General features: G+C 42.4%; 1 protein-coding gene across 3 annotated transcripts in view; it reads left to right on the top strand.

The window, feature by feature from the left end:
- The window catches only part of LOC149281165 (nitric oxide synthase 1-like), a 127945-nt gene that overhangs the window by 15437 nt on the left and 90878 nt on the right, over window positions 1-21630 (top strand). For 2 of the 3 annotated variants that reach the window (XM_089499721.1, XM_089499728.1), the window contains exon 3: window positions 4504-4622. The exons of the other annotated variant lie outside the window; for it this stretch is intronic. The gene's annotated coding sequence lies outside the window, so the exon portion shown is untranslated. The remainder of the gene's footprint in view (window positions 1-4503; window positions 4623-21630) is intronic. 3 annotated transcript variants of the gene reach the window in all.

Here is a 21630-nt window from a genome sequence, read left to right as displayed (position 1 = left end):
GACTGCACTGTTTTTAATGGGGATCTGTTGTACTGATTTTCAAATTCTGCCTGAAGGCACCGGATCCCATCTATTCTTGGAAGCTCAGCAGGGTCAGCCCTGGTTAGGACTTAGATGGTGGACCCCTAAGGAATACCAGGTGCTGTAGGTTCTATTTCAGAGGAAGGAACTAACAAAACCACCTCTGAGGATTCCATACCCAAGAAAACGCTATGGAATTCATAGGGACATCATGGATTGACAGGCAAAGGCACATACGCACACAGTGTGTTCTTAAATGATTTTAATTCTACAGATTGTTTAGATGCATTTTAAAATATCCTTTATATATTTTACTGATATTTTTTTCGCATGTCTTTTACTCGGTATTGATTTCCATGTTTTGTAAGCCACCTTGAGTCCTTTGTTTAGAAGAGGACAGGATATAAAGGAATAAAATACCAACAGCTATATTTATAGTGTCCCTGAAAAGTTAAGAACATAGGCATCCCATGAGCTTTCTTTGGAGAGGGCACCAAACAAACAGGGTGCTACAACGGAGAAGAAGTACTCTTTTTATAACCATCTAACTTCCTTTCTAGAAAACTGGAGCAATGAACAGAATACGGGAGTAGATACGCTCAAAGGGCCTATCTATCAGAGATCTTTTACTATTCTTATGGAGCCAGTTACTCCTATCTCATTGCATTTCTTGTTGGCTGTCTATTCATTGCCAGGCCTGATTTGTAGTGCTGGAGATAATTTTCAAAATCAGCTTTAAACTATAGATTTGTGTGGGTTTTTTGGGCTCTGTGGCTGTGTTCTAGGAGAGTTTATTCCTGACACTTCGCCAGCATCTGTGGTTGGCTTCCTCAGTTAAGTTATTCCATGTGATTATCATTTTACTCGAGCGCTGTTTTACTCAGCTAGTTAGCCATTCAGCTCTCAAAGAGTCTTTCTTAACTGACCCTACTAGTTGGAGATTCTGGGAGGTCCAAGAGCATCTGGGGACCCATGTTTTAGAATCACCCAGAATAGGGAAAGGATTGCAGGAGTAGACACAGTCACTGTTCCTCCCTCACTAACTGAGCCATCCTTTTTCAAGATTGGTTTAACTGCAAGAGCACTACCAGGATATTTTATAGACCTGGTGCTAAAGGAGTAACAGGTTCCCAGATTCCTCCAGGAAAGCAGATTTAACTCAGGTGATTTGTCCAGAAAGCCTCTGCTCCCCCATCATCTATTCTTTCATCTGTACCTCCTTTGCTTTGCTATTTTTAAACCAATTTAGCCCCTCTCAAAACCTCTGCAATCCATCAATTAATACCAACCTGAAACCATAAATTAAAGGGAAGCAGGATTGGACACAATGGGATTAGGCCACTGAAACGATAAATCCAATTTCCCAGAGAAGAGAATCAGAACAGCAGGCATATTTCAAACCATGAGATGAGGCAGGCTCTCTTTTTTTAAAACACACACACACACACACACACACACACACACACACACACACACACACACACATCCTCCAGCAACAACAGCAAAACAAACAAACAAACAAAAAAAAACACCAGTGAACTTTATTGCATCTCCTTACCTGGTTTGGCAAAACATGCAGAGAAAATGAGTGATAGTGGGACTGGGAGTGGGAAGACCTGGATTCAGATTCAGATACCCACTCAAATGCAACATTAAATGTTGTACTTCTCAGCTGAACCTATCTTGTAAGGTTTTATAGGAATAGACATGGTGAGTTGGCAGAGATGTCCGGTGGACAATTTGTAGAAAAACTTTCTGATGCTTTTTTGTTTGGTGGACTGCTCACCCATGTATCTCTCTCTTTCTCTTTCTCTCCCCCTTCCCTCTCTCTTTCATCGGTCTTATCTATCTATGTTTATTCATAGTTGTCTCGGCTGCAGTACTGCAGTCAGTCATGTTAGACTGCATCCACACTACAGAAATAATCCAGTTTGACACCACTTTAACTACCATGGCTCAATGCTGTGGAATTCTGGGAATTGTCGAGACACTTAGCCCTCTCTGCCAGAGAGCTCTGGTGCCACAACAAAAATTCCCAAAATTTTGTAGCATTAAGCCGTGGTAGCTAAAGTGGCATCAAACTGGATTGTTTCTACAGTACGGATGCAGCCATCGATGGCTAAATATGGATACGAAGTTCTAGTTATATTTCTAAGGAGACAAGCATTGACAAATGCCAGTGTTCAGAGAAATAGTCTGACATATGAATGCACTGCTAAGCCTGTTTCTGTTTCACAACATTTCTTGCATCTCAATCAGTGAAATGTACAAGTAGTCAAGACAAAATATGATAAGTTGCCTTGGCTCTCAGACTTGCATACATCCTTTATTGAAATAAAATGTTCATTCAAACAGTTGTGCTGAATCAGTTTTTTTCTCAGTTTGAAATGGAACTGATATGTAGCGCTGAAAGGATATTACAGTTATACCTCAGTAAAAGAAACCTAAATTGTTGATACAAGATATATATTAAGTACAGCTCTCTTTGGGTATGTGAACTCAAACAAATGGGGGAGGGGGGTGCAGGATAACAGTATAACAAATAAAACATCCTTAATTTCTTGGGTAGGGGAAAGGAACCCATCACCCTCTGAATGTTGAACTACAGCTTCTGCCATCCTTAACAATTAGCCTGCTGCTTTGGACTGATGGGAGTTGAAGTCCAAATCTTGGATGGCCAAAATTCCTGCTTTCCTCCTTTAGGAGCATCAGACTCCTAGCGAGATTGTGGAATGTCATTCCGTGGAGGATTATTTAATTGCAAAGTTGGACAGCCAGCTGCTTCTAGGTATGTCAAAACGTATAGGCTTTTTGAATGAGAAAAGTTGGTTAGAAAAGATGCCTCCATTTAACGGTTGCATTTCCATGACCTGAATAGCCTTTTAGGGGAAGACGGGTTGCTTCTACACTAACCCCCCACTCCCCAGCATTGCTTTTCTGCAAGTAATGGCAGTAGAATCAAAACAGAGGTCCCACACAATATTTAACTGTATGTAGCACTATATTTTCCAGCAGAGCCCTCGTGGCCAACCTCTTCTTATCTTTATGGACAAGTAAGTCCTTTTGAGTAAATGTTTTTGGCAACTTCAGATTTTAAAAAAGCTTGTTTCTTTACAGCCCACGGTGCCTTGTTGTGGTTCCAAGTTGGCAGGTAGCCTGTGTGAATTGACCCTTGAATAGTTTCTCTGGAATGCCCCTGTGTTCATTTCTGTTCCAGTAGGACATGAGACATTTTAATTAGAGATTTCTTCTCTCTGTGTCTGAATTGCACAGAATGTCAGGCCCCGGCGTTTGAATTGATCCTGTGCCCCCAAACTCTGCAGGTGTTTTATGGCTAGGTGACTGGGAGGGTCCTTGGCAAACAAGTTAATGTGTCCCCTGATTATTAAAAGTTTGGAAAGCTGCTCCTGCAGTTGATAAATCAATAGGGCAAATTTAAATCAGCTACACTGAGACTGAAGGACATGCCTTTGTTTTTGTTTTTTAAAGCAACTGGGCTCTCCTACATCAGTATAAGTAATGAGAAGTATTTAAAGATGACCTTTCCTTCCATTACGAATCGTGGGGATGTGTGGATTTTATATTTGGTAGGAGGGATACGGAACTGTAAGATCTGTAACTGAAAGATCCAGAGAGGGTACCTGTATTGATGTTTTGGTAATGAGTAGAATAGATGCATTTAATAGGTACCTTGATGGAATGCCGGATTTAAAAACAAGACGAGTCAATGTTTTAAAAAGTAGACAATGTGGGAAAAGTTGACAGCTGAGGAAAGGTGCATAACTTGAGGAACGCATGTTATGCATCTTTCCTCACAGTAATGAAGTAGTAAAGTGTCAAGCATAACATGGATTCAGCCCTCTGCAATATTAGAAAGGTTAGTGAGCATAGTTTCTTTGGAATACAATCACAACTGAGGGGCAAAACAGACCACCCCAAAGGTGCAGCTTCTGGCTGCCCCTTTGCTCGCCAGATTGGGGCCGCGACAACCATACATCACGCCCCCAACTCGGCCTTTTTCCAGCGCAAAAGGATACCTTGCTGCCACCATAACATTTCTTTAGTATTTTTTCAATACAGCGTGTGTAAATGATGCGCTGCTGAAACGCCATGGATCTGCCACACATGTGGTTGGCCGTGTGGCTTCCCGGCAGACTGGGAGCATGGTGCTGTTTGAAAGCCACATGCCCCAGTCTGCCAGGAAGCTGGCTCTTTTTGACTGTCTGTTCCTAAGTCTGAGTTACTTGCTGCAATAAGAAAGCTAGAGGCTAATGGAAGCTAATGGACAGGCTAATAACAATGGAGTTTTAAAAGAAGGAAAATGTTAGCCATTGTCCAGAACTCGAGACATTTGTTATTAGTTTGCTGGAGGTGACAAGAAAGAATTTGCTGAAGCATGATCACAATTATTAAAGGCTTGGGAAAAGATGCTTTATAAAGAGACTTGAATAGACTGAGCTTTGTTTGTTTGCATGTTTGCAGCTTCTGAAAGGGGCAAGTACAACGATAAGACTTATAGAAAACAAAGAAGGATACAGAAGCAACGGATGGACCTGCATTCACAGTAGGGACATGAGAATTTTCATAAGAACTGAAAAATGGTGAGTAGAAAGAAAAGGCAGTGATGGAGAGAAGTCACCCATATAAATTATGCCAGGGGAATTAATTTTGTATGTGTATGTGTACACATTGCACATCTGCTGACACTTTAAAGGGAATGTGGCCACTCCTTGTCAAAGCTCAAGAATCAGATAAAGCTTCATATCCACTGACATTTTACAGACAAAAATTGGAACACTCTGTGCTTGGAATACCCCAATTCCCATGCCCAGGATCAATGGCTCCTCTTCTCCAGATTAGGAGAGAAGAAGTTGGTGGTTATGAATGACATCCCCACCTTCTAACTCTCTCCCATTTTGACTCACACAGTAGCCTTCTAAAAACAGATGCTAACGAAGAAATCACAAAGATTAAAAGAGCCAGGTCCCCTTCTTTTCCTCTCTTGGTAATGTAAGCACTGTACTACACATAGTCGCATGCTGACATTGCTCAAGGTTCTGCTTGAGGTTAGACTAGATGATTTCCATATCCTATTGAATCCTGTAATTTTGTATTTCATTTCATGTATTTGTGCCGCCATTTCCAGCAGTGTTCTAAAAAGCTGAGGCAGTGTTTGTTCTCTTGGTTCAAGATGGAAAACATAACAATAGATTATTTATGGTTCCAAAGATACCAGCTCTTGGAGGGTTTGACTCGGGAGGCTGTGTGCTGTCTTGTATCCTGTTATATATGCCTTGACATGGATGTACACTGGGGAGAAGAAGCATCCATTCACTTTGAGATCTTCTATAGAGACCTTGAGCAGGAAACTGAACCCTGGAGAATGACAGCTCTAGATGTATACTGGCAAAATGTTAACAAGGTGTTCTTAGTGGCACTTCCAGGATTGAGTGGTTCCTGAACAAGATGTCCTGTGGGCTCCTATCTACATTGTCCTGGCTGTTCCACCTTCCCATCTTCTCTTTTCTCTTAAAATGTTCTGTGTGACAAAGAAATGCATGACAGTTTTCACCCTTGGAAAACTATGTTTAGGTATGGTCAGCTATATCAACAACAGCTCTAGTTTAGGGGATGGGGCTCACGCTGTTGGGAAAAATGCCATCACAAAAGTCCTCTCAGGCTCAGAGAATGTGACTGGCCCAAGGCCCTTCAGGGAGTTCTATCACTCCCTGGAAACTAGGCCCTGTAAGTCCTAGTCCATCACTCTAACCACTACACCACACACACTTACAGACCACACATTTCCCCTCGTCGCCTATAACCTTATACAACCTCTGCTCTTGAGGATTCTGTATTTTTGTCTCTCGAGCCTGGTGTACCAAAAGCTGGGGGGGGGGGGGGGAGAGACAACTGCACTGAAATCATAAAATTCAGACGCTGACTTAATAGCGTTAGGAGGTTGGTGATTATTGTAGAACTTCCAGTGGGACCCAGCAAATGGACCATAATTCTGTAATATAATTTCCCTTTCCCGGCCAGACTAAATGTTCTTGGCCACTGGGAATATATAGAGAAAAGAAAGCTGTCTCTGAAGAGCTGTCAATCTCGATTGCATCAGAGATCAAAGGAGCTTCTGCATGGCTCAGGCTGCTGTGGCTAGCTGAGTACAGAAGCTGGCATGAGCGCACAAGCACTTTCTACGGTGACCCATCATCCATCTTGAACCTGCTAGTCCTGGAGTGACTGTGTAACATGCATATGTGTAGTCAGGTTGAAAGTGAAGAATTCCTAACAGAAGCCTCTGCTGAGCTACCAAAGCACAGGCCTCTGTAATGCAGAAACAGCTGACCTATTACAGGATAACCTCTCTGACCAGCTAAGGGTGCATCTACACTATAGAAATCATGCAGCTTGACACCACTTTGCCCTCCTATGGAATATTGGAATTTGCAGTTTTACAAGGCCTCTGCCAAAGAGTGCTGGTCCCTCACCAAACTCCAAATCCCAGGACTCTTTAGGATGGAGCCATTGCAGTTAAAATGGTGTCAAGGTGCATGATTTCTACAGTGTAGACGCACCCTTCCTCAGGCTGGCAAAGTTACTAATTATTTCCATCCATCCATATAAATGCTCAGACCTTCATTGCTATGAAAGATGTGCTTGGAAACAGAACTTCCAATGTTGCTTTAAAAATAGTTAGTTCGAGTTGTTGTCACAGTTGTAGCCCCAAAGTACTTACCATTATAGTTACATTTTTTTCAAAGGACAACTCTTTCTTGTTATTCAAGAGTAACTACATTGGATGCCTGTTTTAACAAAAACATCCACATCCTCGTGAGCCTACAGACTCCTGCAGCTATAAAAATAACTAAAAAATAGTGACATTGGAAAAGGAATGAAGTTATCTTGGGCATTTAGTTGTGACCTAGTCATTGCAAAAAAATGTCAAATACAAGTAACACTATGTAATTTTTCACCGAGAAGCACAAACACATAAGCTCTTCCAGTACCTCACAACTTCCAGGATAAAAATGTGACTTAGCTAAAGCCATGCGCACTAATGAGGTTGCAGTCCTGGGCTTAGTTTTTAGTGATGTGCTACAAAATTAAAGGACAATAAAATAAAAACTGTTCCTGGGCTGTGTTGCACCAGATTTTGGTGGGGTGAAAAGGAGGTAAATGACTGAATACGTGACACTATAAAAATAAATCAATCCTCGCAGATAGAAAATGAGCATCAAGATAAGAAAGCTAGACTATAACTCCTCTTCCTCACATGTTAGGTGTCTGTGTGCAAGGAAAACAACCTGTACTCTGAAGTGCAATATTACCAGTTTGACACCTGGCTCAAGATGTATTGCTGCCTGAAGCAAAGGAGCAACCCACTGCCCAAGTCAAGGTGAACAGCATCCAAAGTCAATGCATTTATTTTGGTGCCTGAGGCAGAAAATCTCATATGCCATTCCCCCCTCCCCAGCAGTAGAAAATCTATCAACAATAAATTAATAACTAACAATTCCTGCCAGAGGTAGCTGCTTCACTCTGCTTAATCGTGCAGTGAGAACTAGGCCCCACGCTTTCAGAGTATGTGCATTTAAGCACTCTTTTATTTGCCATATTCTTGCTTCTCAAGTAGTAGTGAGATGCATATGGTCACTGCTTATTGGTTGACAAATGCAGAATCAGTATCCTCTTAGTAAGGCCCTAAGGTGTTTTAAACAGAAGGCAAATACAGTGCTGGGCATTTTGCAGATTAGCAACAAAAGCATAGCCAAGGGCCAGCAAAAACCAAATGTTTCACTAAAATGAGGACAAAGGATGACATAGATTTGCTTACACTATAATTTATAGTTATAGGTACAGTACACATTTTAAAAATAAATTAGAGCAATTTAAATAGAAATATGCATTGAGCCCTTCCCATACGTGGGGGATCCGTTCCGGACCTCCTCTGCGTATGGGGAAAAACACGTATTCTCAAACCCCATTTGTTTTAATGGGGGAAACATTCCCACGTTTGACTTGGGATGTGCGCCACGGGCGTGAGCGCCATTTTATTTCTGGTGGCTTAACCTTCTGCATAAGGATAAAGCCATGTATAGCACACCTGCATATAGCGCAGGCACGCTATACTACATTTCTCCAGGTTTTGCATATAGGCAATTTCAAAGCTGCTGTGGTCCCTTCTTGCGGTTCTTTGGCTGCTGTTTCCCATTGTTGGGGAATAGGCAGGCTATAAATGCATAATAATAATAATAATAATAATAATAATAATAATAATAATAAATAGTAATAGTTGTTGCCACCATTAAATCAATCTTGGACTGAATAGCCCTTGAAACACAAGAATTTCCTTCAGTAGTTTTTTTAAAGGACCATTCTGTGTAAAGTAGAACACACTACCCTTGTAGAATGTAATTTATTGTCTAAATTCAGTTGTTAGCCTTAATTGGAGTGGATCCATTTAATTAGTGGGAACATAGTAAATCAAGATTAATCAAAGTACCATTGATTCAGTGGGTCTACTATAGTTGGCATGAGAAATTTGGAATTCAAGAGTCTAGCATTCATGACTATGAAAATGTGGTTGGAATATAGGAAGCTGCTTTTGGTCAGGTCAGACTAACTGATTTTCTAGCTCAGATTTCAGATCACCTCTGTAAGCAGAGGTCTAGCATTTTTATTGGGTGTAATAGACCGAGGGGCTCTTTCTATTCTCTCTCTCTCTCTTTCACTAAGACAATCTGTGGATAAGAAGGACCAACTGTACATCGTAATGGTAGGAGTTCTTCAACAGTGATAACAGATTGTCTCGGGAAGTGATGGGCTCTCCTTTGCCAGACATATTTAAGATGGTTGTAGGCCAGCTGTCAGAGATGCAGTAGCTAGAGACTTTCCCATTGAGCAAAAGGTTGAACTAGATGACCTGAAGATAACAATCCAGTTCTAAAAGTGTATGATTCTAAGCGGCAGATAATCTACTCCCCCAAAGACTGAAAACTGCCTCATTAAAGCCTACAGATGACTAAACACGCACATCTGGGGACAGGAGACATTTCTGTCATAAAGGATCTTGCTACCAGCTCTTGATGTAATGGCTTTCTGCAGATCCATTCTAGTGTGTCCTTCCTTCGGAAATGGTACATTTCTGGTGGTATTCAGAATGACAGAGAAAACATCCAGCTCAAATTTCTCCTCATTCTCCCGCATCCTCCCCCACATCTGCATGCCTCTTGAATGTCAGGTCCAGAGGGTCTGTCCTATTGCATTTTCTTCCTCCTTGGCTTGTGTTGTTCAGTACTAAACTTGGCATGAAGAGCAGAAAAGGAGATACAGGAATACATCAGAGTTCAGGAAGACCTTGCTTTAATTATGCTTAATTGGACCTGGAAATCCCTTTTTTAGTCCTTTTTCCACAAGGATCCAACCAGATGGGCTCAGTGGTAGAACTGCCTCTGCTTTGTATGCCAGCATTCCCTGGTTCAATCCACAGAGTCTCCAGGAAAGGCTGGGAAATATCTCTGTCTGAACACCCTGGAGAGTAGAGTCAGTGCAGACCAGATGAGGAAAGTACATCCCCCTTCTTGCAGTCTCTAGAACATCCCTAAAAATCTCAGACCTTCCAAAAAAGTTTTGAAAAACAGAGTGATTTTTTACATGACCCATCAAAACTTCCAGCCATCCAAAGGACTCAACCACAGCTTTGGCACAGCTTCCGGCCTCTTAGGACGCATGCATCATTTAAACAGCATACCTCCAAAGTGACCCGAAGCAGCTTTATTTTGGCCTGTCTGTACGGGCCCTAAGACACCTTTCTATGGCTACGTCCACACTGCAAAAACAATCCAGGTTGACCACACTTTAACTGCCATGGTGTCATGCTGTGGAATTCTGGAAATGGTTGTTGTGGCTCCAACAGCTCTGGTGCCGCAACAAAAAGAAGCATTTGCAAGATTGGGACCCAGTTGTCAGTCCTTAAATACTATTAAAGAAGTGTGGCCCTCTCTCTTCTGATCCTCATGCGGTGAAATTGGTGGGTTTATGTCTGTGTTCCTAACTGAACAAGAGCAGAATTTAATTTTATTTTTCATCCAAAACAATGGCAAGGTCTCTCTGGAAGGAGTGGTTTGGTGACAGGCAAATTAATGAACATCTAATAAACCTTAAATTAAATTTAACAATCTGGCTTGCATGCCCAAAGAGAGTGATTCCATCTCCTCTCCCGGAAGTGCTGTTATTACGATGCTTTATGTTACAAGCACTTGTTCAATATCCCATTAAAATCATTTCAGTAATAAATCTACCAGCTGACAGTCTTTTAGTGAATGGAGCCATTTGTCTACAGAATTAGGGTTAAGTGGGAAACTCCTTTTAGGATTATTGTTTTCTCTTAGAGGTTAATATGGAGGGGGTGGGCACATTAGCAGTTTGTTGCTTGTGGGTAAGTTAGAGAGGAGAGTGCAAACAGACTGCCCCATGCATTCCCATAACATCAATAGAAAAAGTTTTCATTCTGCTTTCTGGGTAATAACTTCTCAATTTATTTTAGTTCTGTGAAGGGTGTGGAAAATCTTATTGGGTCATTAACCTGCTAACCGTAGTGAATAATTAACCTTCCTTGACGTTGTTTTCAGAAAAAGTATGAATAAGGATGATAGTTGGGGGGCACTTTTTGAAAGGAATTCCCTCTCCATTCTTCCGCTTCCTTTTACTCATTTCTCTTCCAATAGGTAATGCCAGCTTTTGGTTCACTCTTTTAGGATACTTGCTGTGGCCATACAGAGAGAAAACAGAGAATAAAATGAAAGTATATGGGGAATGTGTTATTTTGCAGAGGAATTACTTTAGTGCAAATATTTGCAGAATGCAGTTATGGAAGCTAAGTAGTCTGGAGCCCTGTGGCTCGCTGGCTAAGAAAGAGGGCAGAAAGAGTCTGGAAAAGCAAGCGTCTGAAGGGGAACGGAAGAGAAAGGCAACAAAAACAGAGGCAAAAAGAATTGAATGACCGTCAACAAATAATTTCCTTCTAGTCCAGAATTCCAACTCACTGCTGAGTCCATTTTAAGGTGCTTACCTTTATCTTTAAAGCCCCAAGTGGTTTGGATGTATGGTATTTAAATGCCTACACCTAGCCATTACCTTAATAGCATTATTTTGCCTGTCATTTCTAACCTGCATGTTCAGATGAAGATGCAGAAGTGAGCTCTGCTGTGTGGGTGCCAAACCTGGCCCCTACCCAATGTGTGGTTGCCCACCCGTGGTCGGCACTAATGGTCAGTGGGCTTACAGAGTTTCCGGCAGGTTTCCTTCCCCCTATTCTTTCTTGTAAATACTGAGGATTGAAACTGGAATGTTTTGCATGCAAAACAGGGGCACCGACACAGAGCTACAGCCCTCTTCCTAAATGGAGAAACACTGGAAGCTGTCTTACACTGAGACATACCCTTGGTCAGGCTTGCTCAGTAGCATTCCTGTAACTGGCAGCAGCATCACAGAGGTTTGGTTTGGCTTTGTTTTTCTCCAAGTCTACCTGGAGATGCCAAGGATTATGAATCTGCGATTATGCCACCGTGGTACTATCTTTCCTATAGATGGAGAACAAGTGACAAGGAAGGGCATAGCTGTGGGAGGGGATGCAAGAAGGGTCAAAATCCCCCTTCCAGGTTTGCAATGTGTTGTGGAGTTGTACCCCCGCCCCATACACACACTCCCCCAACACAATAAAAATCTGGATTCTGAAAGCTGGGTCTGCTTCCAAATGTCAAGTCCAGACTAAAAGCAGGAACAAATTTGTTGTTGTTGTGTGCGTTCAGGTTGTTTCTGACTTACAGCAACCTAACACAATCCTGTTGTTGGGTTTTACTGACTGTTGTTGATAGAAGGGTTGCCTTTGTCTTCATTTGAGGCTGAGAGCATATGACTTGCCCAAGACCACCCAGTGGGTTTCCATGGTTGAATGGGGATTTGAACCCTGTTCTCCAGAGTCGTAGTCCAAGGATGTTTGAGGCAGGATCTCTGGAGGATGAGGGTGAGGAGTGAAGGGAACCACATTAGTGTCTCTATCCCCTTCCAGAGACAGAAGTTTGGGTTTAGGAGAGATGGAAGGTGATCTGTTTCTGCTGGGCATACGTGCATACTTTTTGCATGTTTACCAGAGCCGCTTGACTCTGTGCTCTTAAAGGGAAGCTCCGTCTGCTAACTGGGTATGGGTGCAACATGAAGGATCACTGCCATCTCTAGGCAAGGCTTTGAATAGACACAACACTGCTTCCTAAATTGGAGCAGAGCAAGAAAGAACCCTGGCATCAGTCCCAATTCTGATCCATCTCTGTGCCAGGCCACCTACTCTCGTCTGGAGCGTGTGTGCATACGGTTTACATGGGCTCGGGAGCATTTAGTATAAATATGTTGAGCTTTTTTCTTTATCTCCCTCCTCACCCCTTCCTCTCAGTGTTGTAATCCCTCAAAGATGCTCCGAGTAATATGCAAGCAGCTAAGTATCTCCAAAGCCACTGCTGCCTGCCGCCCTGGGAGCCACTGCTGTAGGCTTGACTTGATCCTGGCCAGAGCAGAAGGCTTCCGGAGGATATTGAAGCTTTGGAAAAGCCCAGGAGAGGCCATGGAAATCCTCTGTGCTCAGGGCAGAGTCTTAACATGCTAACCCAGGGTTGTGAGCTCACAAACAGAACCTCCCCCTTGCCCAGTTCTCCTTCCCTCTGCGCCATCTCTTACACCTCTTGTTCCAATGAAAAGAATGATCTGTTTTTTCCCCTGGAAGATGGCATGTGTCACAGGGAGAAAATTGGGTTTTCCCTGCGTGAAACAAAGTCTATGTTATGCTATATAGAAAATTTAAATGGTAGCCATCATCTTCAGTAGAGATCCTGCAGAAGAAAGCCCCCGGAATCAGTTTAGGGTCAAATAATCCGAGCTTGAAAATGTGTGGACATGGTGACTGGGGAATTCCAGCAGTCGTTTTCTAACAGGGTAACTTTTCCATGCTCTGCACACTTACAAACTGCAAACTGTCAGGCAGAACTGGACAACTTGTATCCCTCCAAATTTGTTGGACTGCACCATATAACATCCATCCTTGGCTCTGCTGACCTGGGCATAGAGGAGTTTGAGTCCAGCAACAGCTGGACAGAGGTTTTCTACCTCTAGTCTAGGGAGTAGTGAGCCCTAACCAAAGCAGACATCCTCTCTCCTGCTCAGATTGATGTCGGATCCCATTGGGCTGGTTTATCCCAGGCTTCTTCTGATATTATTCTGCAGACGACACTAAGCTTTCAATAGATATGTGCAGTTTTGTTTTTGATTTTTTTAAGGACTAATGTTGCCAAAGAGACACGATAGAAAGAGAGAGAGAGATGCCTGCTGGGTTCACGTAGAAAAAGTGTGGACATGGCAACTGTTCAGCAAGAGTTTTGGCTTACGCAAACAGTATCCCTTATTTAATACACACATTCTTGTAGAGGGCAGGTAGGCAGCCATCATTATTTTATACCCATCAGGGTCTGTCTGAAAGATTATAGTTTCCAAGAAGAAGCAGTCAAACGGCATTCTGTTCGGTTTACTGTTTATATGACATAACCCAGTATTGACTCTCTCTTTATATGTGTGTGTGCATGCATGTACATGTGTGCCACACACACATACAGATTGTGTTTGCGTGTGAGAGAGAGACAGCAGTTTCAGATGAGGTTTTCAATCACTGTCACCTTGCCACATGAACTGAATTTTGCTAAGGCTTCAAAATGGTGTTGTGCCCCCCCCAGCTCCCCCCACACTTCTTCCATAGTTTTTTTTCTTATTGCAGAAAATCTGTTAAGAAAGCAGAATGGCTATATAATGCATGCTGTTTACTAGTCTGAGGAGCCCTCTGTTTGGAAATGCTCAAAGAGAGGGACACTGATTCAGAAGTGTCCTGCCTTATATATATCTGTAGTCTGAGTGTAGGGAGAAAGAGGGGTATATGTTACATTATGAAAATAAAAATGAATCCCTCCTTCATTGTAACTTACATCAAATATATCAAGTTCTCTTGAACAGACTCCATTGAACTGGATGACAGCTTTGTGAGACGACTCAGCTACCTCACAGGACTGTTGTGACGTTAGAATGAGGACGGAATCACATGTGAGAATGACATAGGAGTAGAGTCACTTACTTGGAGTTCTCCGGAAGTTGAGTGGGGTGAAAATATAAACAATGATAACAATAAGCATTTACCTTAAAACCTACAGAATAGCTGCAGATTTGGATTATAATGAAAAAACAGTGAAGTCAGACTCTTATGCCATACTCCTTTATAATCAATAATGTAAGAGGAAATTTGATTTTCCACTGCGGATGGTGAAAAATACAGTGCCATACTGAATACATGTTTCAGTTTCTGTTACATGTTTCAGTTTCTCTGCATTATTTCAACCCCGAGGAGAATCATTCTTTTCTTTCCTAGAGAGGGCATCTTATTTTCCATTTCCCAGCATGGTGGCCACAGTAATCTGTTGTAGCAAGCAGAACACAAAGTGTTGTGTCTTAAAATGCTGATGATGGCAAAAGCTTTTTGTGGAAGAGAGTCCTCTTCAGCAAATGCATGAAATGTCATCCCAGATTGTGAAGTCGAAGGCTTTCATCCCAGATTGTTGGGGTGCAGGAGGGGAGGAAAATTATGTGACAGTGATGCTAAAGAGAAAGAAACACAGACTATAAACATTCCTTCAGTTACAGGGTCTTCTAGAACAGAGATAGAGAACCTCAGGCCCTTGGGTCAAGTGTGGCACTCCTGGGAGTCCCAGTTCAGCCCTTTGGGCTTCCTCAGATGCTCTCACCCCTTTCCCCAATACCATACCACTCCTAAGGCTTAGTTTAAGGGTGGGCAAAGTGCAGTCCATGGGCTGCATGTGCCCCCCCCCCCAGGCATCACAGAGGTCCTGGACCCCCACATCCCCTAGAGCATTTGGGGGGGGGGGATTTGAAGGCAAAATCCCCCCCCCCAAACAGAGCAGTAGAGACCTCCAAGGTTTCTAAAGTGACCCCCTGGAATCCCACAGCTGCCTGTTCTGGCTTTGTGATAGTAAGAGCTTTACACTCAAATGTATGAATAAGTCAGAAACTTGAAGGCACACTGCAACAAGATATGCATAGGACCATAACTTTGAGTCCCTTTGATTTCAGTGGAAACAGTATGCAGTTGCTTAAAGCTCTCCCACTGAAGCAGGTGGATGAGTGGTCAACTTTGGCTAAATTGTGTCCAGTTTGTATTGAAATGGCAGTTTGCTATTAGAGAGCATTTACATCGATAGCTCTGATGTATTGGAATAAACTCCCTGAAGAGATCCGATTAAGTCCTACCTTGACCGTCTTTAAAAAGGCACTGCAAACTCATCTCTTCGGGCTAGCATACTCTACTGACTCGTTATAGAGAAAGATATTCCCTAACATAAGCTTACTTCAAGACGTTTAACCTGCGATTGAGATATTTTAAGATTGTTTTTATACGTTGTTTCTATAGGTTTTATTTTTATTGGAGTGTATCTGAGATTGTAATTGATGTTATATGTGTATATCGACTGATTCTGTACACTGCTTTGATCTGCTGGAAAAGCAGTATATAAATAAAGTTTTTATTATTATTATTATTATTATTATTAACTAAGGATATTTTCAGTGGTGAGGGAGACTGCCATCAGTTTATCATAAGAGGAGAGCTTCATTTACATTCCTGTTCAGCTAGAAAGCTTAATGGTTGACTGAGAGTCACTGTCTCTCAGCCTAGCAGAGTCTAACTTATTCCATAAAGTGTTTGTAAGCATAAAAGAAGAGAGGAAACATACACTCCGTCCTGTGTTTCTTGGAAGAAGGATGCGAGAACGTCTGGAGGCACAGAATTTGGTAAAGCTGACCAAGTACTCTAAGCCTGAACCTCTCAAGGGTATATTTGCTCAAAGGAAACAGCGTCTGTACCTACTATGAGAGTGGGCCATTGTGCAAAACCAGAATCCCAGGACAAACCTTATAACCCCCTTGTAGTAATGTTTCTTTCATACGGAGAGCAAAATGCCGTGTATAAGTAAGCTGTTCCAATTTTCTGCTTCTCAGTGTTCCACTGTATGGCTCCTGGGGCTCTTTTGATTAACTGTTTCAGTAATTAGCTACTTTAAAAGCATCTTTATAAGTCTTTCCTGGGAGAGAAGGGGAAATGAATCTGCTGCTGTGGGGAGGAGAAGCTATGAAAGATACGTATTACCATACACTGATTTCAATTTGAGATTGCGTTGGACTTGAAAGAGACTCCTTTTTTTGTTTGTTTCTGATTTCATGAATATTATATTACATCTTCTTTTTGTTAACATTACAACACAGTTAAAATACATTATCCTATAGCGTCTCAGATCCTGCATCAGGTTTAGATAGTTAAAATTGCATCAGGCTTAGATAGTTGATCAATTATAATTTTCAAAGCTGTCTCTTAATGCTTGCCTCTAGACAGTGGTCAGTAATCGTAAGTTTGGAGCTCATATCAGATGTCTCTGTTACTGGCGCAAAGGGGAGCTCACTTGTATGCATCTGGTAAAAGGGTGGGATGGCTAAGTTTCTGGTCCAGTTTGGTTGATAATTAGAAAGAGATTCATCTCCAGTCCAGAATATTGGTCAAGGACCCAAAGGAACTTTTCTGCTTGTTTGATTGATATTGATTGATTGATTCCTATCCTCTTATCACAAGATCGCAGGGTGACATGCAAATAATTTACAATTTGAAACAGTAAGGAAAAATGTCAAATGTCTTAATCAAATTAAACAATTTCAGACATTTAAAACAGATTTTAAATTGTATAGATTTGAGCAAAATTATTACCCCAAAGGCTCTGATTTAAAAAACAACAACACGATTCTACTAGAAATTGTAATGAAACCAGTCAGTATCTCTAAGAGGAGAGCATTCCATAGTAAAATGGGAGCCTCTCCCACATCCTCACACAATGTATTGTTTCCACTGGTGGAACACAGAGAAGGACCTCTGCAGGAAGACTAAATTTTCAGACAGAAATAAGTAGAGAGAGGTGCTACTTCACGTACGAGGTCCCAAACCATTTGAGACTTTAACTGTTGTCACCAGCACCTTACAACTCAGACCGGAAGAGAATTGACAGCCAGTGCAGTTCCTTTAAAACTATTATCACATGATTTCTAGGTGTTCCTGTCTTCAGTCTAACTGCTGTGTATCATACCACTGGCTACAGAGTTCCAAGTCATTTTCAAGAGCAGTCCCCCATAGAATGCACTGCATTTATCTAACTGCAAATCCAAGAGTACATTAACTACTGTACATAGTTATCCCTGTCCAGGAACGGTTACAATGGGTCGGTGGAACAAGTCAAAGCTGTCCCCAAGTACTTTGAGCCATGGAGTCCACCTGGGACTCTAGTGACAAAGATGAAGTGCTCAAATGCATCCCTTCAAGGATGAAGTGCAACCACATCCCAGGCAGGTCACTTACCCAATTCCCAGGTCCAAGAGTCAACAGTTGACAGAGGCTTCATCTTACTGAGAGATTACTGGCCTTCATACAGCCCATTACAGTGGACATGTGAACAGTCCCTCCCAGCTGACTCCATTGACAAGGAGAAGTAGAGCTGAGCGACTTCAGTGTACAGATGATACCTAGCCCCCAAAGTCCTAATGAACTCACCCAGTGATTTCATACTGAAGAGCATAGATAGAATCCTGTGGCGCTTCACAGGAAAAGCCCCCAAGATCACTCTTTGAAAGCAGTCTTGTTGGCAGGTGGGCAGTCTCTGTAACGCAGGGCCCTCTACTCCCATCCTGCTGTATTGCAGTCAGAACAAAGAGTCTGCACTACCTTTTATCGCGCTCCCTCCATGGCCTATGCTGCCTGCACTCTAGCTATTGTCTGGATTGTTTCATTGCTCATAGATCTTCTGTAATTCATCAGGAATTATGAGCTTCACAGTACTTGACTGGGCACTTGGGAGTGATTGTGTCAGTGGTTTGTAAGATTATCACACATCAAAATGGCTCTCTTGGGTCAGACTAATGGCCTATCTAGGCCACGGGATGGAAGTGTTAGTTTGTATATCGTGACTCCCAGAATTCCCTAGTCAGCATGGCTGTTCTCGTGGGGGGAAGGTTCTGGATGGTAGAGGTTTTTTTTTAAAGGTTCCAATTTCAGATCTAGTCCAGCATTTCTGCCTTCCCCAGTAGCCAACCAGATGCATATGGGAACCCCCTCCACCAGGATTTTGTGGCAACAGTCCACTTCTGCTTCTGTTGCCCAGCAGCTGGTATTTAGAAAAGAGATGATCATGGATTTTCCCCAGGACACATTCCAAAATGAACAGGACTGGTCATACTTTTGTTAGCATTCTGGGTCCCCTGAGCGCACACACACTGGTTGCTGAGCTGCTTGGGGTTTCTCTCTCCACTTTGGGTTTTTCATACTTTTAACCAACTCTGTAAACTTTTAGGTTCTCCCAAGTGTGTTGATCACCTTTTCTGGCTACATAATGATGTGCGCTCAGGAAATCAGTTCTCTCTTGCTGTCTCTCTTTCTTACTATCTCTGTGTATAAAGAAACTGTTAGGTCCTGTAGCACTTTGGAGGGCAGTTTGTGAATTAGGGAGAATGTCTGCTGTATTTTTTTGTCTTTTTAAGATGAATGAGAATTCCATACAACATTTAGGGAGGGGTGGATTCAGGAAAAAAAACCAAACTAAATTGAGTTGATTTGGAGAGATTTAGGATGAAACCCTGTGAAATTTGCCTGTTGCCTTATGGTGAACCCATGAATTGCCTCTGGAGGAAAGGCTAGTCCCTTCTCTGCTCTCCTTTCATTGGCAGGCAAAAACCTTTTGGTTTAAGCAGACCTTTGATATGTAACTGTGTCAGGCAGGCTTTTTTTTATTGAGATGTGCATTGTACTTATTTATTTATTTTTACTTTTAATTTTTTAAAATAATTTTATATAGTTTTAATTGTGATTATTTTCATTGTTTTTTAAAATGGCATTAGTAGATTATAATTGATTTCCTTCTGTGAGCTGCCCTGAGTCTCATTCTGCGAGAACAGTGGCATATAAATAAATAAATTTGTTTAGTTTATTTCTTTTTTTCCAGGATGATGATGATGATGATGATGATGATTATTATTATTATTATTATTTATATAGCGCCATAGGCTTTACATAGCGCCTTTCTCCACAATGGGAGTCAAAGCAGGTTCATCCAGATTGAATCAATGTCTGGCAAATCATTCTGAAGTGAATCTGTCCAGCAATGCAAAGAGTGCTGCTACCACAGCCAGGAAAGCCCAGGAGTATATGTGTGTCTATGGAGGACACACTCCTGAATCCACACCCCTCTCCGTTGCTGTAGGCTAAATTTAAGAGGGAAGCAATTGTAAACCAACCATGAATACACTTGCCTATGAAAACCCTATGAAATGTGCCTGTCAACTTATGGTGACCCTAAGAATTTCATAGAGTTTCCTTAGGCAAGGAGCATTCAGATGTGGTTTGCCATTGCTTTCTTTCTGAAATTTAGCCTGGCATTCTTTGGTGGTCTCTCACCAGATAGTACTCCTTAAATTGGCAAGTGAATTTTTGCTGTTTTTAAACAAGATTTCCCTGGGTGGATCTGAGGTTTGCTCTTGGAAGAGGTCACACCTATGGCTTTGGTGTGTGTGTGTCTGTGTGTGTTTTAAATCATTTTCTGGTGGCCAGTGCCTTGCCAACTGGGTTGGGGGCAGGGGTTCCATCTCCCCCATTATGTTGCTAGCCTGAAAACAGTTTTGAGCTGTCTGTGTGCAGCAATGCCTCTGATCTCACAGGCATCTCTCCTGCAGGGAGGGCTTGTGTTAAAAGCAGATGCCTTTCTATTGAATTAGTTCTCTCTGCATCCAAATGGGGGGATAATTAGGTTTTCATTAGCCAGGGATGATGTATAACATCTGGATGTCCCACGTAGGCCAGGGACAGGAGCATTGGGCCCGTTGGCATTTTTCTACTGGCTTTCCTTAATCGTTTTGTTTTAGAGGGAGCTTTGGTTTTGGGGTGGGTTTTTTTTGGGGGGGGGGTTTCCACTTATCTCATCTTTATTTATTGAAAGTGATATTTTGTTTATCCAGAAGCTAGAACTTAATACCACCAAAGCATGAGCCCAGGGCTGTGAAGAGACAATTTTGGGTAGCCTTCCCCTAAGCTGATTCTCAGTGGTCTTGAACTACAACTTATCGTTCCCAGAAAAATGTGATGCAGACCGGGAATGATGGGGGTTGTAGTCCAACCCATCTGGAAGGTAACAGGTTGGGAGAAGGCTGGCTTAGGATCTTGAGGTGGGACAAGACCTGGATTTAAAGCCCCGCTCAGCTGTAAAGCTCACTGTCACTTTTGGAACACTTCCCTCACCCATAGCCTAGCCTACCTCACAAGGTTGTGAGGATAAAATGCAGAATGGGGGAGAAGGAGAACTAGGCTCAGGCTATACAGTGGGCTGAATTCCTCGGGGTATTTTTTTAAATTAAATGAATAATAAAATAGTGGAGACTAGAAGGATGAAATGCAGATATCACCTTTTTGCTGGGAAGTTTTCCATCACAAACCGTGTATGGGGGGGAAAACATGGACATGCTTTGGTGGTGTTGTACAGTTTCCATTTGATCTAATGGGGTTTTCACAGGACAGCGTCCTTTTCAAATCAAGGAGGAAAGATCCTCCGGATTTTAATCTTCCTTTTACCAAATTGCCAGAACCTGCCCAAGACAGGTTGTGTTGCCTGAGAAAAAGGACAAGGTTCCCACCCTGCTATTCCATGTACAGAAGTCATGTGAACAGTATTTGGATTTTTCTTCCCTACTTTACTGTGCCATAAAGCAGCAGGATTGTTCAGCTGGTGCAGAATAGGCCACATGAGACATACAGCCCTGTCTTCCAGTGAGGGGAATGGCCTGGAGACTCAGAAGAAACACTTGGGGTGCCTTCCACCAGTGCCATCCAACATGTGCCACCTGAGGCATCTTGTGCATTGGATTGGGTAGTAACCTGCCTCTGGACCCTGAACTCCTAGATGTGTGCAGGGGTTGCCTGTCATTGCTCAAAAGTAAGGGGGAGATGCTTGGAAGCATACTGCCAAGCTGGAGTGAAATTGTTTTCCTGGGCTTATGGAATGGCCCTATTTCCAATTTGATATTTGCAAGTTTTGTCTTTGACCAGTGGAGATGGAACAGCCAGGTGACCTCTTTTGCCTAACTTCCAATAAGCATGCAGTATGGCAAACCTCTGAACAAACCTTGCCAAGAAAACCCCATGATAGGGTCTCCATAAGTCAGAAACAACTTGAAAGAACACACCACACACATCTCAGCTTGTCCTCAAAGCAGTGGCTCCTTATGGCTTTGGACAAACCTTGTGGGAAGTTGATGGTATGCTGCATAGAGTCTGTGCCGGAGCCTTGAAGCAGCCAATTTGCTTTTGCAAATCACAAGAAACATCCCTCTTGGATCTGATCTCTTCCCTCTCCCTCTTCCCCCTTTTTAATCAGGTGAAAAGAGAACTCTTGATCAAGAACAGACTTTGTGTATATATATCTG

Source organism: Sceloporus occidentalis, unplaced genomic scaffold (genome assembly GCF_023333645.1).
Source record: "Sceloporus occidentalis isolate IW3139 unplaced genomic scaffold, rSceOcc1.0.p SCAF_138, whole genome shotgun sequence".
In the NCBI taxonomy this organism is placed as follows: Eukaryota; Metazoa; Chordata; class Lepidosauria; order Squamata; family Phrynosomatidae; genus Sceloporus; species Sceloporus occidentalis.
The sequence above is the reverse complement of the archived record's forward strand: the minus strand, read 5'-3'. Positions and strand labels throughout refer to the sequence as shown.